The sequence below is a fragment of the Trichosurus vulpecula genome, chromosome 1, assembly GCF_011100635.1.
Source record: "Trichosurus vulpecula isolate mTriVul1 chromosome 1, mTriVul1.pri, whole genome shotgun sequence".
Lineage (NCBI taxonomy): Eukaryota > Metazoa > Chordata > Mammalia > Diprotodontia > Phalangeridae > Trichosurus > Trichosurus vulpecula.
This window is the reverse complement of record NC_050573.1, coordinates 241,397,766-241,409,295: the sequence shown is the minus strand read 5'-3', so window position 1 is coordinate 241,409,295 and position 11,530 is coordinate 241,397,766. Positions and strand designations below refer to the sequence as shown.

The window sequence follows — 11,530 nt, the reverse complement described above, 5'->3', positions numbered from 1 at the left end:
GTATAGACAGAGGGCACAGGGTTGAATATGAAGGGATGATATCTAAAAAAATAAAATCAAATTAAGGGATAAGAGAGGAATATATTGAGAGAGGGAGAAATGGAGAGATAGAATGGGGTAAATTATCTCGCATAAAAGCTTCAAGGAAAAGCAGTTCTCTAGGAAGGGAAGAGGGGGCAGGTGAGGAGGAATGAATAAATCTTGCTCTCATCGGATTTGACCTGAGGAGGGAATACCATACACACTCAATTGGGTATCTTACCCCACAGGAAAGAAGGAGAAAGGAGATAAAAAAAGGGGGAAGATAGAAGGGGGGGCAGACAGGGGGAGGAGGTAAAAACAAACACTTTTGAAAAGGGACAGGGTCAAGGGAGAAAATTCAATAAAGGGGGATAGGTTAGGAAGGAGCAAAACATAGTTAATCTTTCACAACATGAGTATTGTAGAAGGATTTTACATAATGATACACATGTGGCATATGTTGAATTGCTTGCCTTCTTAGGGAGGGTGGGTGGGGAGGGAAGAGGGGAGAGAATTTGGAACTCAAAGTTTTAAAAACAGACATTCAAAAACAATAACAAAAAAAAAGTTTTTGCATGCAACTAGGAAATAAGATACACAGGCAACGGGGCATAGAAATTTACCTTGCCCTACAAGAGAAGAAGGGAAAGGGGGATGGGAGGGGAGTGGGGTGACAGATGGGAGGGCTGACCGGGGAATGGGGCAACCAGAATATATGCCATCTTGGAGTGGGAGGGAGGGTAGAAATGGGGAGAAAATCTGTAATTCAAACTCTTGTGAAAATCAATGCTGAAAAGTAAATATATTAAATAAATTAAATATAAAATGAAAAAAAATTTAAAAATTTTAAAAAAGATGGATAGATAGATAGAAATAGATAGAGAGATAGGTAGAGATAGAGATATAGATAGGGAAAGGTATAGAGATAGATATAGATAGAAAGAGAAAGAGAGATAGAGATAGATTATAGATAGTAGATAATAAATAATAGAAGATAGAGATGATAGATGAATAGATAGAAGATATACAGAAGATAGATCACAGATTGTAGATGATAGAAGATAAATGATAGGTAATAGATAATGAAAGATAGATCATAGATTATAGATGATAGGTGATAGAAAATAGATAATAGAGGATAGATCATAGATTACGGATGATAGAAGATAGATGATAGATAATAGATAATAGAAGATAGATCATGGATTATAGATGATAGATAGAAGATAGATTATAGATGATAGAAGAAAAAAAAACCTCACAATCCAGTGCGGAAAGGCAGAAGTAGTCAAAGCATACTTTTCTGATCATGATACAATAGAAATTATTTGTAATAAAAGACCATGGAAAGATAAACTAAAAATTAATTGGAAACTAAATATTCTAATCCTAAAGAATGAGTGGGCCAATGAACAAATCACAGAAACAATTAATAACTTCATTCAATTGAATGACAATAATGACACAACATACCAAAACTTATGGGATGCAGCAAAAGCAGTTCTTAGGGTAAGTTTTATATCTCTAAATGCTTACATGAATTGGGCACACAACTGAAAAAGCAAGAAAAAGAACAAATTGAAAATCCCCAACTGAACACCAAATTAGAAATTCTGAAAATCAAAGGAGAGATTAATAAAATCGAAATCAAGAAAACTATTGAATCAATAAATAAAACAAAGAGCTGGTTTTATGAAAAAAAACAATAAAATTGATAAACTTTTGTCAATTTGATTAAAAAAAAGAAAGAAGAAAATCAAATTACCAGTATCAAAAATGAAAAGGGTAAATCCACCTCCAATGAAGAGGAAATCAAAACAATAATTAGGAATTATTTTGCCCAATAGTATGCCCATAAATTTGATAACCTTAGGCATATGGATGAATATTTACAAAAATATAAATTGTCCAGGTTAATAGAAGAGGAAATAAAATTCCTAAATAACCCCATCTCAGAAAATGAAATTGAGCAAGCCATCAATGAACTCCCTAGGAAACAATCTCCAGGGCCAGATGGTTTTACATGTGAATTTTATCAAACATTTAAAGGACAATTAATTCATATGCTTTATAGACTATTTGGGAAATTAGGCGAAGAAGGAGTCCTACCAAATTCTTTTTGTGACACAAATATGGTAATAATACCCAAACCAGGAAGAGTCAAAATAGAGGAAGAAAATTATAAACCAATCTCCGTAATGAATATTGATACAAAATTTTTAAATAAAATATTAGCAAAAAGAATGCAGCAACTTATCACTAGAATAATGCACTACAGCCAAGTAGGATTTATTCCAGGAATGCAGGCTGTTTCAATATTAGAAAAACTATCAGCATAATTGATCATATCAACAACAAAACTAGCAGAAACCATATGATCATCTCAACAGATGCAGAAAAAGCCTTTGACAAAATACAACACCCATTCCTATTAAAAATACTAGAAAGCATAGGAATAAATGGAGCCTTCCTTAAAATTATAAATATCATCTACCTAAAACTATCAACAAGCATTATTTGTAATGGGGATAAACTAGATGCATTCCCATAAAGATCAGGGGTGAAACAAGGATGTCCATTATCATCCCTACTATTCAATTTCATATGAGAAATGTTAGCTGTAGCAATAAGAGAAAAAAAAGAAATTGAAGGAATAAGAATAGGCAAAGAAGAAACTAAGTTATCACTTTTTGCAGATGATACGATGATTTACTTAGAGAATTCTGGAGAATCAAGTAAAAAACTACTTGAAATAATAAACAACTTTAGCAAAGTTGCAGGATATAAAATAAACCCACATAAGTCCTCAGCATTCCTATACAGTACTAACAAAGCTCAACAGCAAGAGACAGAAGGAGAAATTCTATTCAAAGTTACTGTAGACACTATAAAATATTTGGGAGTCTATCTGCCAAGACAAACCCAGGGCTATATGAACATAATTATGAACCACTTTTCATGCTCATAAAATCAGATCTAAATAAATGGAAAGATATCAGTTGCTCCCGGTTAGGCCAAGCTAATATAATAAAAATGATGATTTTACCTAAATTAATTTATCTATTCATTACCATACCAATCAAACTGCCAAAAAAATTATTTTACAGAGCTGGATAAAATAATAACAAAATTCATCTGGAAGAACAAGAGGTCTAGGATATCTAGGGAATTAATGAAAAGAAATGCTAGGGAAGGTGGCCTAGTCATACCAGATATTAAACTGTACTATAAAGCAGCAGTCATCAAAACTACCTGGTACTGGCTAAGAAACAGAGTCATAGATCAGTGGAATAGGATAGGTACACAAGACACAGTAGTCAATGACTATAGCAATCTACTCTGATAAACCCAAAGAATCCAGCTTCTGAGCTAAAAATTCACTATTTCACAAAAAATGCTGGGAAAATCAGAAAATGGTAGAGCAGAAACTGGGCACAGACCAATATCTCACACCATACACCAAAATAAAGTCAAAATGGGTTCATGATTTAGGAATAAAGGCTTATACTATAAGCAATTTGGGAGAGCAAGGAATAGTTTACCTATCAGATTTATGGAAAAGAAAAGAATTCATGATACAACAAGAGATAGCATTGCAAAATGTAAAATAGATAATTTTGATTATGTTAAATTGAAATGTTTTTGTATAAAAAAGCCAATGCAACAAAGATTAGGAGGGAAGCAGAAAATTGGGAGAAAATCTTTACAACTAGTGTCTCTGATAAAGGCCTCATCTCTAAAATATACAGGGAACTGAGCCAAATTTATAAGAATACAATTTATTCCCCAACTGAGAATGGTCAAAGGATATGAACAGACAGTTTTCAGAGAAAGAAATTAAAGATATCTATAGGCATATGAAAAAAATGCTTGAAATAATTACTGATTAGAGAAATGCAAATCAAAACAACTCTTAGGTACCACATCTCTCCTGTCAGATTGGCTAAAATCACAAAACAGGAAAATGATAAATGCTGGAGAGGAGGTGGGAAAATTGGAACAGTGTTACATTGCTGGTGGAGTTGTGAACTGATCCAGCCATTCTGGAGAGCAATTTGGAACTATGCCCAAAGGGCTATAAAAATGTTCATATCCTTTGACCCAACAATACCACTTCTAGGGTTGTATCCCAAAGAGAACACACAAGTGGGAAAAGGACCCATATGTACAAAAATATTTACAGCGGCTCTTTTTGTAGTAGCAAAGAATAGGAAATAAAGCGGATGTCCTTCTATTGGTGAATGGCCGAACAAGTTGTGGTATATGAAAGTAATGGAATACTATTGTGCTATAAGAAATGGGGATGATACAGACTTCATAATAACCTGGAAAAACCTACACGATATAATGCTGAGCAAACGGAGCATAACCAGGAGAACATTATACACAACCACATATATATGGATTCTATGATGACTAACCCTGATAGACATGGCTCTTCTCAGTAATGCAAGGTGCAAAGAGAACTCCTAAGTTCTCATGATGGAGAGAGCTATCTATATCCAGAGAAAGTACTATGGAGTCTGAATGCAGATTGAGGCACACTTTATGCTTGCCTTTTTTTTCCCTTTGTATTTTTTTTTATGTTTTGCTTCTTCTTTCTCCTGATTCATTCCATTATTCTTTACAACTTGACTATCGTGTAAACAATTTCACTGTGAAGTTACACGTAGAAGATATATCAGATTCCGTGTCATCTTGGGGAGGGAGGGGAGAGGGTGGTAAGAAAATCTGGAACTCAAAATTATGTGGAATTGAGTGTTGTGAACTAAAAATAAAAAATCTCAAAAAAAAAGAAGTGAAAATAAATAAATAAATAATGAGCCGTTTAAAAAAAAAAAGAATATATGTCTCATTGTTTTACCTACCTTCCCAGGTTCACAGCGATTCCAAAAATAGTCCCGGGAAGTTAGAAATCCAAAGAGGGGAAACTCCCAACTGCAGATATTTGAGCAGTTGGAAACCAATGGGGTGCCTCCCATTCTCTTTAATGGGCTCTCCCTTCTGATGCTAGATCCCTATGACAAGCCCCCAAATTGTGAGAAACGTGCTCATTCTATAAAGAACAATAATTGTGAAGCCAGGAAAGTTCTCATTTTATTTTACATTTACTTTACATTACTAGTGAATGGATTGCTCTCTAATGGAGTACTCTTGCTCAGACAAATGCAAAGCTTTTTCTGCTGTTCCCAATTCAAATTCCCCCCTCCCCTTGCTCTCCATTGGTTATATGCAATTTCCTGACCGCCTACTTTATGTTCTCCTTCTTGATATGTTCCCTCTCAAACAGCTAGTTAAGCATGCATATAAGCTTCTGACCTTTTACCTGGTTTTGTTAGGTCACAACTCTGATTAGAACCAGTCACCTCTGACTTACATCCTGTCATCACTTCTATTATCACCCCCACAAAACTGGGAGTAGTTTTAATCCTATGGAAACAGAATTCCTTCTTTTGTTTGTCACAGTATTCTTTTGGAGTTTGGAATAAAAGCCACTTTTCCAGATCACTCCAGGCTGGGAGGGTAACAGCTTAATCACAGTTTAGCTCACCTCCCACCAAATAATTATTACATGCTAGACAATCACAGATATCAAGGGAGAATATTTATCAAAGCAAGCAGCAAAATGGTAATTGGGGAAGTTATACAGATTAGGCTAGGTATTAGGAAACACAAGAGTCATGGGACTCTGCACTTCTAGAGCAAGGTACAATCTCAGCTCAGCCAAGGAAAGAACACTCTAAACCAAGAAGTCTGCTCTTAACAGTTTCTGTGGGTACAAATACTGAGAATTAAGAGGTGCAGGCTTTCCCCAGGTGCCTTTGGCAACCAAGAAGGACTCCCATCTACCAAAGTCCATACCTTGCCAACTTGCCTCTTCTCATCTGTTTCACCTCTATCCTCATCTTCTCTCTCAAATTCTACTTCTCTTCCCTCTAAAAATTCTCCACCAAACAGGAGTTATATCTCCTTCCACATATTCAACTCACAGAGTCACAGGGTTAACCTTCAGGGAACTACCAAAACCACCTAATTATCAAAGGAGCAGGGATGGGGCTACAAACAGATGAAGAACTGAAGCCCCAAGAGATTAAGTGATTTGTCCATGGACACACAGGTCCTATGGAACAGTACTATGATTCAAACCAGGTCCTCTAATTTCAAATCCAATGTTCTTTCCATTGTGGAGAGGGATTGTCACCCTAAATGCATTCTTTCACAGAAGAGATCACAGAAATGGAGTGAGGTTGGCAGAAGTGGAGTCCCTTTGATCTCCTGCCAAATGTCGGACAGGTAAAGTCTTGACATCACAACTGCATTGTCAAAAGGAAAGAAAAGAAAAAGAACAAAAAACATATACTAAGGTCAGACGTCATTAGTTCTGAGTCATTACAAAAGACCTAAGGTCCCTGAATCTCAGTAATTTCTAACCCCTCCCCCGCCCCCAATCAACACTTGGACAAGTCTCTTTAGGAAACTTCTTTCTTCTTCACCTCAATTTTCTGCCATCTGGCACTACTCCAAGCATTAAAAACATCAGTACACCTCTGAAACTGACGAACAAACAGAATAAATTGCATTTATATGAATTTTTCCTGCAGGAGTGGAGAAAGGTGCATTTTCAGTTTGCTATTCCCCCTTAAATCCTGGCAACCTGTAATGACAAGTAGGGTGGGACTTTTTTGTTATCTTTTGTTTTGGAGTGCTTCTCGGCACTAAGGCAATCGAGTGCCTTTGAGTCTTCCCTTTGTTTGAATCAAGAGTCGTTGATTGGAAACAATATATGTGATGTGGTGCTAGTGATTAAAGATCTTTCCCACACCCTTCTGCTAATAATTTAGAACTCAAAGTTCTAAACCTAATTTTTAAAAAATTGTTTTCACATGCATCTGGGAAATAAGATATACAGGCAATGGGGTATAGAAATCTATCTTGCTCCATACCCTTTTGCTAAGTAGGCACTAAGCCCCAGGGCCCTAAACAGGGTATATATGCTCTGAGGTTGGCATTTTGCTTTGGGGGCACACGCATTGGAAGAGTTTTGGTGATGTGGCCACATGAGACTCTGGGTAGCTGTTGTACCCCCCCCCAAAAAAACTCAGATGTTGGTACTTCTCTCTCTCTGGTAACTGTTTATGTATTGCTATGGTCAGACATAGAAGCCTTTATGTTGATCTGTTTATATTGTCTCTGTTTGTAATTTGTTTGTATTTGCTTTGAAGTTCAGGGAGCTGACTTCTCCCCCCGCTGAACTAAGTGAATGATATATGTATGTTTAATTAAAGTGAGATTGTTGACCCCTTAAAGTTGCTTTCCTTAGAAAAGCAGATCAAAGAACCTGTGCTAGCAGCCCTTCTGTGTGCTGGTGTTATTAGCCTTACACAGCCACAGTAGCTGCAAGTAACATTGTTGTTACACAACCACGATTATAATCCAGAGCAGAAGTAACCAATGGAGGAATAGGATAGATATACAGAAATTCCTATAGCTCCTCTATATTCCTAAAAATAGTGAGAGTAGATGGAGCAAACCAGATCAAGGCAAGAGCAGCTGAAAGTACAAGGATAATTTTGTACTGAAAATGAGTATGCACCCCAGAATCCAAATAGGTGTTATTTTGACATCTGATTTGATGGAGCTTGAGGAATTGACTTAAACTCATGAAGAACAGAACCAAATCAGTAATTTTTCCCCTCCCCCATATTATATGTAATCTGCTTCTCCCCTGAAGCCCTACCTTATCAAGTTGTGGAGATGACCCTCCATTCCCAAAGGCTACAGGAGTGGGAATCAATCAATGATCTATCATGTGCAGAGCCCCGAGCATCCAAAGACAAAAATGAAATAATCCCTGCCTTAAAGGGGCTTATATTCTATCAAGAAATAGCATGTATACAAGTAAGTTTATAGAAGATACTTATAAAATACATACAAGTTAAAGCAGAAGATGAAGGGATATATTTCAGGCCCTTAATAAACTAGAAATGCCTGAAAATGGAATGGATGCTTTGTAAGATAGTGAGATCTCTGTCACCAGAAATACTTAAGCAGGAGCTAGGTGACCAATTCTTAGATACACTATGAAGAAGATTCATAAAAAATAATAAAGGCTTATATTTTTATAACTATCTCAGTCCTCATGGAGTATTCCAGCAATTAGGACACCTAAAGAAGGGTAGGGGGTGGATTACAAAAGGATTGGACAGACTAATGTTTCTGTATAAATAATAGGCCTTTTTTTTACAGTACACTTGAATACACATAGGGTAGGGTAAAGGCCAAAATGCTTGGGGGCAGGTAGGTGGAGAAACCAGTACAATGAGGGAAGGATGCCATCAGGTCAGTTGGAACCTTCAGAATATTGGTCCTCAGACCATTGAACAAAGAGGAAGAGGAGTCTGCTGTCCATTTGTAAAATCTCCTCTTGAACTCAACATACTCAGTTCAGTCAGACTAGTTGTTCACTTCTCCTAGTTGGCATGCAGGATACCTGGGTTCACTCCAGGGCTTCCCATTAAGCACAAATGATAACTACGGGTTTATAGGGAGAGAGGCTGTTGGTCACTTACTTTGCTGGTTTCTCATCTCATGTCACAAACAGGGAAACATAAAGTAATGGATAATTCAGTTAGGTGGCTCAGTGGATAGATCGATGAACCTGGAATCTAGGAGGACTGAGTTCAAATCCTGCCTTTAACACTTAAAGTAATATGACCCTGGATAAATCATTTGACCTTTGTTCAGCCTCAGTTTCCTCATTTTTAGATGGAGATCATAATAACATGTACTTCACAGGGTTGTCATTGGCCTATGATGAGAACACATGGAATGTGCTTTGCAAACCTTAAAGTGCTATAAGATGCTAGCTAGCTATCATGTGGGAGAACTCACTGAATCAAATAGGAAGTACAAGCATTGGATATGGGAAATATCCGGAAAATGACAACAAGGCAGGGGTGTTAGGAAGGAAAATGTGGCATGTTCTGAGTATAGATACCTTGCTTCAAATGAGCCTTATGAGAGTAAGACAGGCCCATAGGCTCTAGGTTTTTTGGATTTTCACTTATAACTTCTGTCTAAAGAAGTTTCTGCATCAGCCAGCAACTATTACTATTCTCTTAAAATTTTCTGGATTTTTGTGGTGCCAGAGAGGACTCTGGGCATATAACATAAATAGATTTGCCTAAGGACAGACCAAATAGCATGATGTGAGTGGGACGTTGAAAAAGAGTCACCCTGCTTTCAGGCCACGAGAAATAACAGAGGTGCCAAAGGTTATTAGGAGAAGATGGCACTTGGTAGTAGGTACTTAGATTCCTCCAAGGTATCTGATTCATCTTGTGAGGATATGCAGAAAAAGAATCAGGTGATATTCCCTACACTAACTGGCTGAGTTACCCAATAGTTGGCTTGGCTAGTGGGTGGCTAGAAGTTGAGAGCAGTTATAAAACTGGGAGTCAAAGGGTTTTGCCTAGTTTTCTAGCCAGGAGTGGCACCATGCAGATAGTAAAACAATTATTCCTTCCATTGTGTCTTTGATGTGTGTGGGTAAGAACATACTGTGAGTTTCTGTTTACAAAGTTCTTTGAGTATACCTACCGTGTACTCAGGCACAAAAGGTGTGGAGGAAGCTGGAAAGTTTAGACTCTAACACTACGGCTTACTCAAGTCACAGTGGGTTTTAGCATTACATCCCTTGATTTTCTGTATTTTTTTCCTTGCATTAAGGTGTTCAGGTATTTTTACTTGTCATGCTCTTTTGGGACACCTATGATCCTTAAGTTGTCTCTACAAATTCTATCTTTGAGATCTCTATGTTTTATTTGTATGGAAATCATATATGCTTTATCAATATTGTATTTTGCTTTCCTTACACATTGACCTTCATGTCTATGTATTTGTATCCCTACTTGGTTGTTCTCTCTTTTGTTTCTTTGGAGAGATTTCCCACCGGATTCAAGTTTTTCTATTCTTTATATTATTTCTACTGTGCAGACTCTAAATTCTGTTTTCTTGTCTTTTTTATCTTATCTTTCCACCAAAACACTTTCCCCTTCCTATTACTCTTAGGAATACCACCATTACCCTAGTCACTCAGGCCTACAAGTCATTCTCAATTCTCCATTCTCTCTCCACTCCCCACCCCGCCACCCCCACCCCCAATCCAATCTGTTGCTAAGGTCTGTTCATTTAAAAGGTCTCTTGAACATGCCCTCTTCTCTCCTCTGACACTGCCAACCACCTTGATGCAATCCTTTTTACCTCGTGCCTGGATTGTTGCAATAGCTTACTGGCTGGTCTCCTATAACAAGTCTCTGCCCACTCCAATCTATCATCTTCCTAAAGCATAGGTCTGACAAGGTCATTCCTCTTACTCAAACTCCAGTGGATTCACTTATCACTGGCCTTGCTGCCTGCTTCAAGTGACTTCTGCTTATGGACCCAAGTGGATGCTACTCTCCTTTCCTTCTGTCCTGGTGCATCCTATTCACATGCTGATACCCTGCCCCAGTCCCCACTTTTCTTCAGTTCTCTGGCTGAGTACTGCTGCCCTGCAGGCTTCTACCTTTTGTATTCTACTTTCTACTTAGTATTCTGCTGCTTATTGCTACAGAATAGTGAAGTGAGGACAAATACAGTATGTATTAGCAGAATGCAGCAGCAGGAAGGAATTGCTAAGTTGATTCCAAAACATGTCTATGTGTGAGGTGGGGCCACTCTGCCAGAGCACCTGGGTGGTCAGAGGAGGGGTTTCTGAGTCAGTACTTCAAGAATTAGCGGTTAGAGTCTGCCCTCTCCTCGGTTGCATCAGCTGCGGCCGTTTTCCTCTTTCCGCTGGGCCATGCCGTTCACGTTCTCTGCCTTCTGCTACATGCTGGCGCTGCTGCTCACCACCGCACTCATCTTCTTCGCCATCTGGCATATTATAGCGTTTGATGAACTGAAGACTGACTACAAAAATCCTGTAGACCAATGTAATACACTCAATCCTCTTGTAGTTCCAGAATATCTCATCCATGCTTTCTTCTGTGTCATGTTTCTCTGTGCCGCAGAGTGGCTTACGCTGGGTCTCAATACGCCACTCTTGGCATATCATATTTAGAGGTATGTGAGTAGACCAGTGATGAGTGGACCAGGACTCTATGATCCTACAACCATCCTGAATGCAGATATTCTAGCATACTGTCAGAAGGAAGGATGGTGCAAATCAGCCTTTTACCTCCTATCATTTTTTTACTACCTATGATTCATGTTTTGGTGAGCTATCTTAAGATGATATACAACAGACTCAGTCCAGTTAAGTGTATGCAAAAGCCACAAAGTAAAAGGATTCTATCCAACAAGAACATCTTTCCAAGATTAGCTTATGGAATATGATCAGTTACTTTAAAAAAAAAGACTACTTATTTTTAAAATGTTTCCACATTTTTGATTTGTGAAAAGACTGTTTTCATATGTTATGCTTAGACAAAGAAATTAAATGGAATTATGTGTAAATGAGTATAAA

General features: G+C 37.7%; 1 pseudogene; it reads left to right on the top strand.

The window, feature by feature from the left end:
* Positions 1 to 10,864: 10,864 nt before the first annotated feature.
* Positions 10,865 to 11,269, top strand: LOC118834856 (annotated as a pseudogene).
* Positions 11,270 to 11,530: the final 261 nt, after the last annotated feature.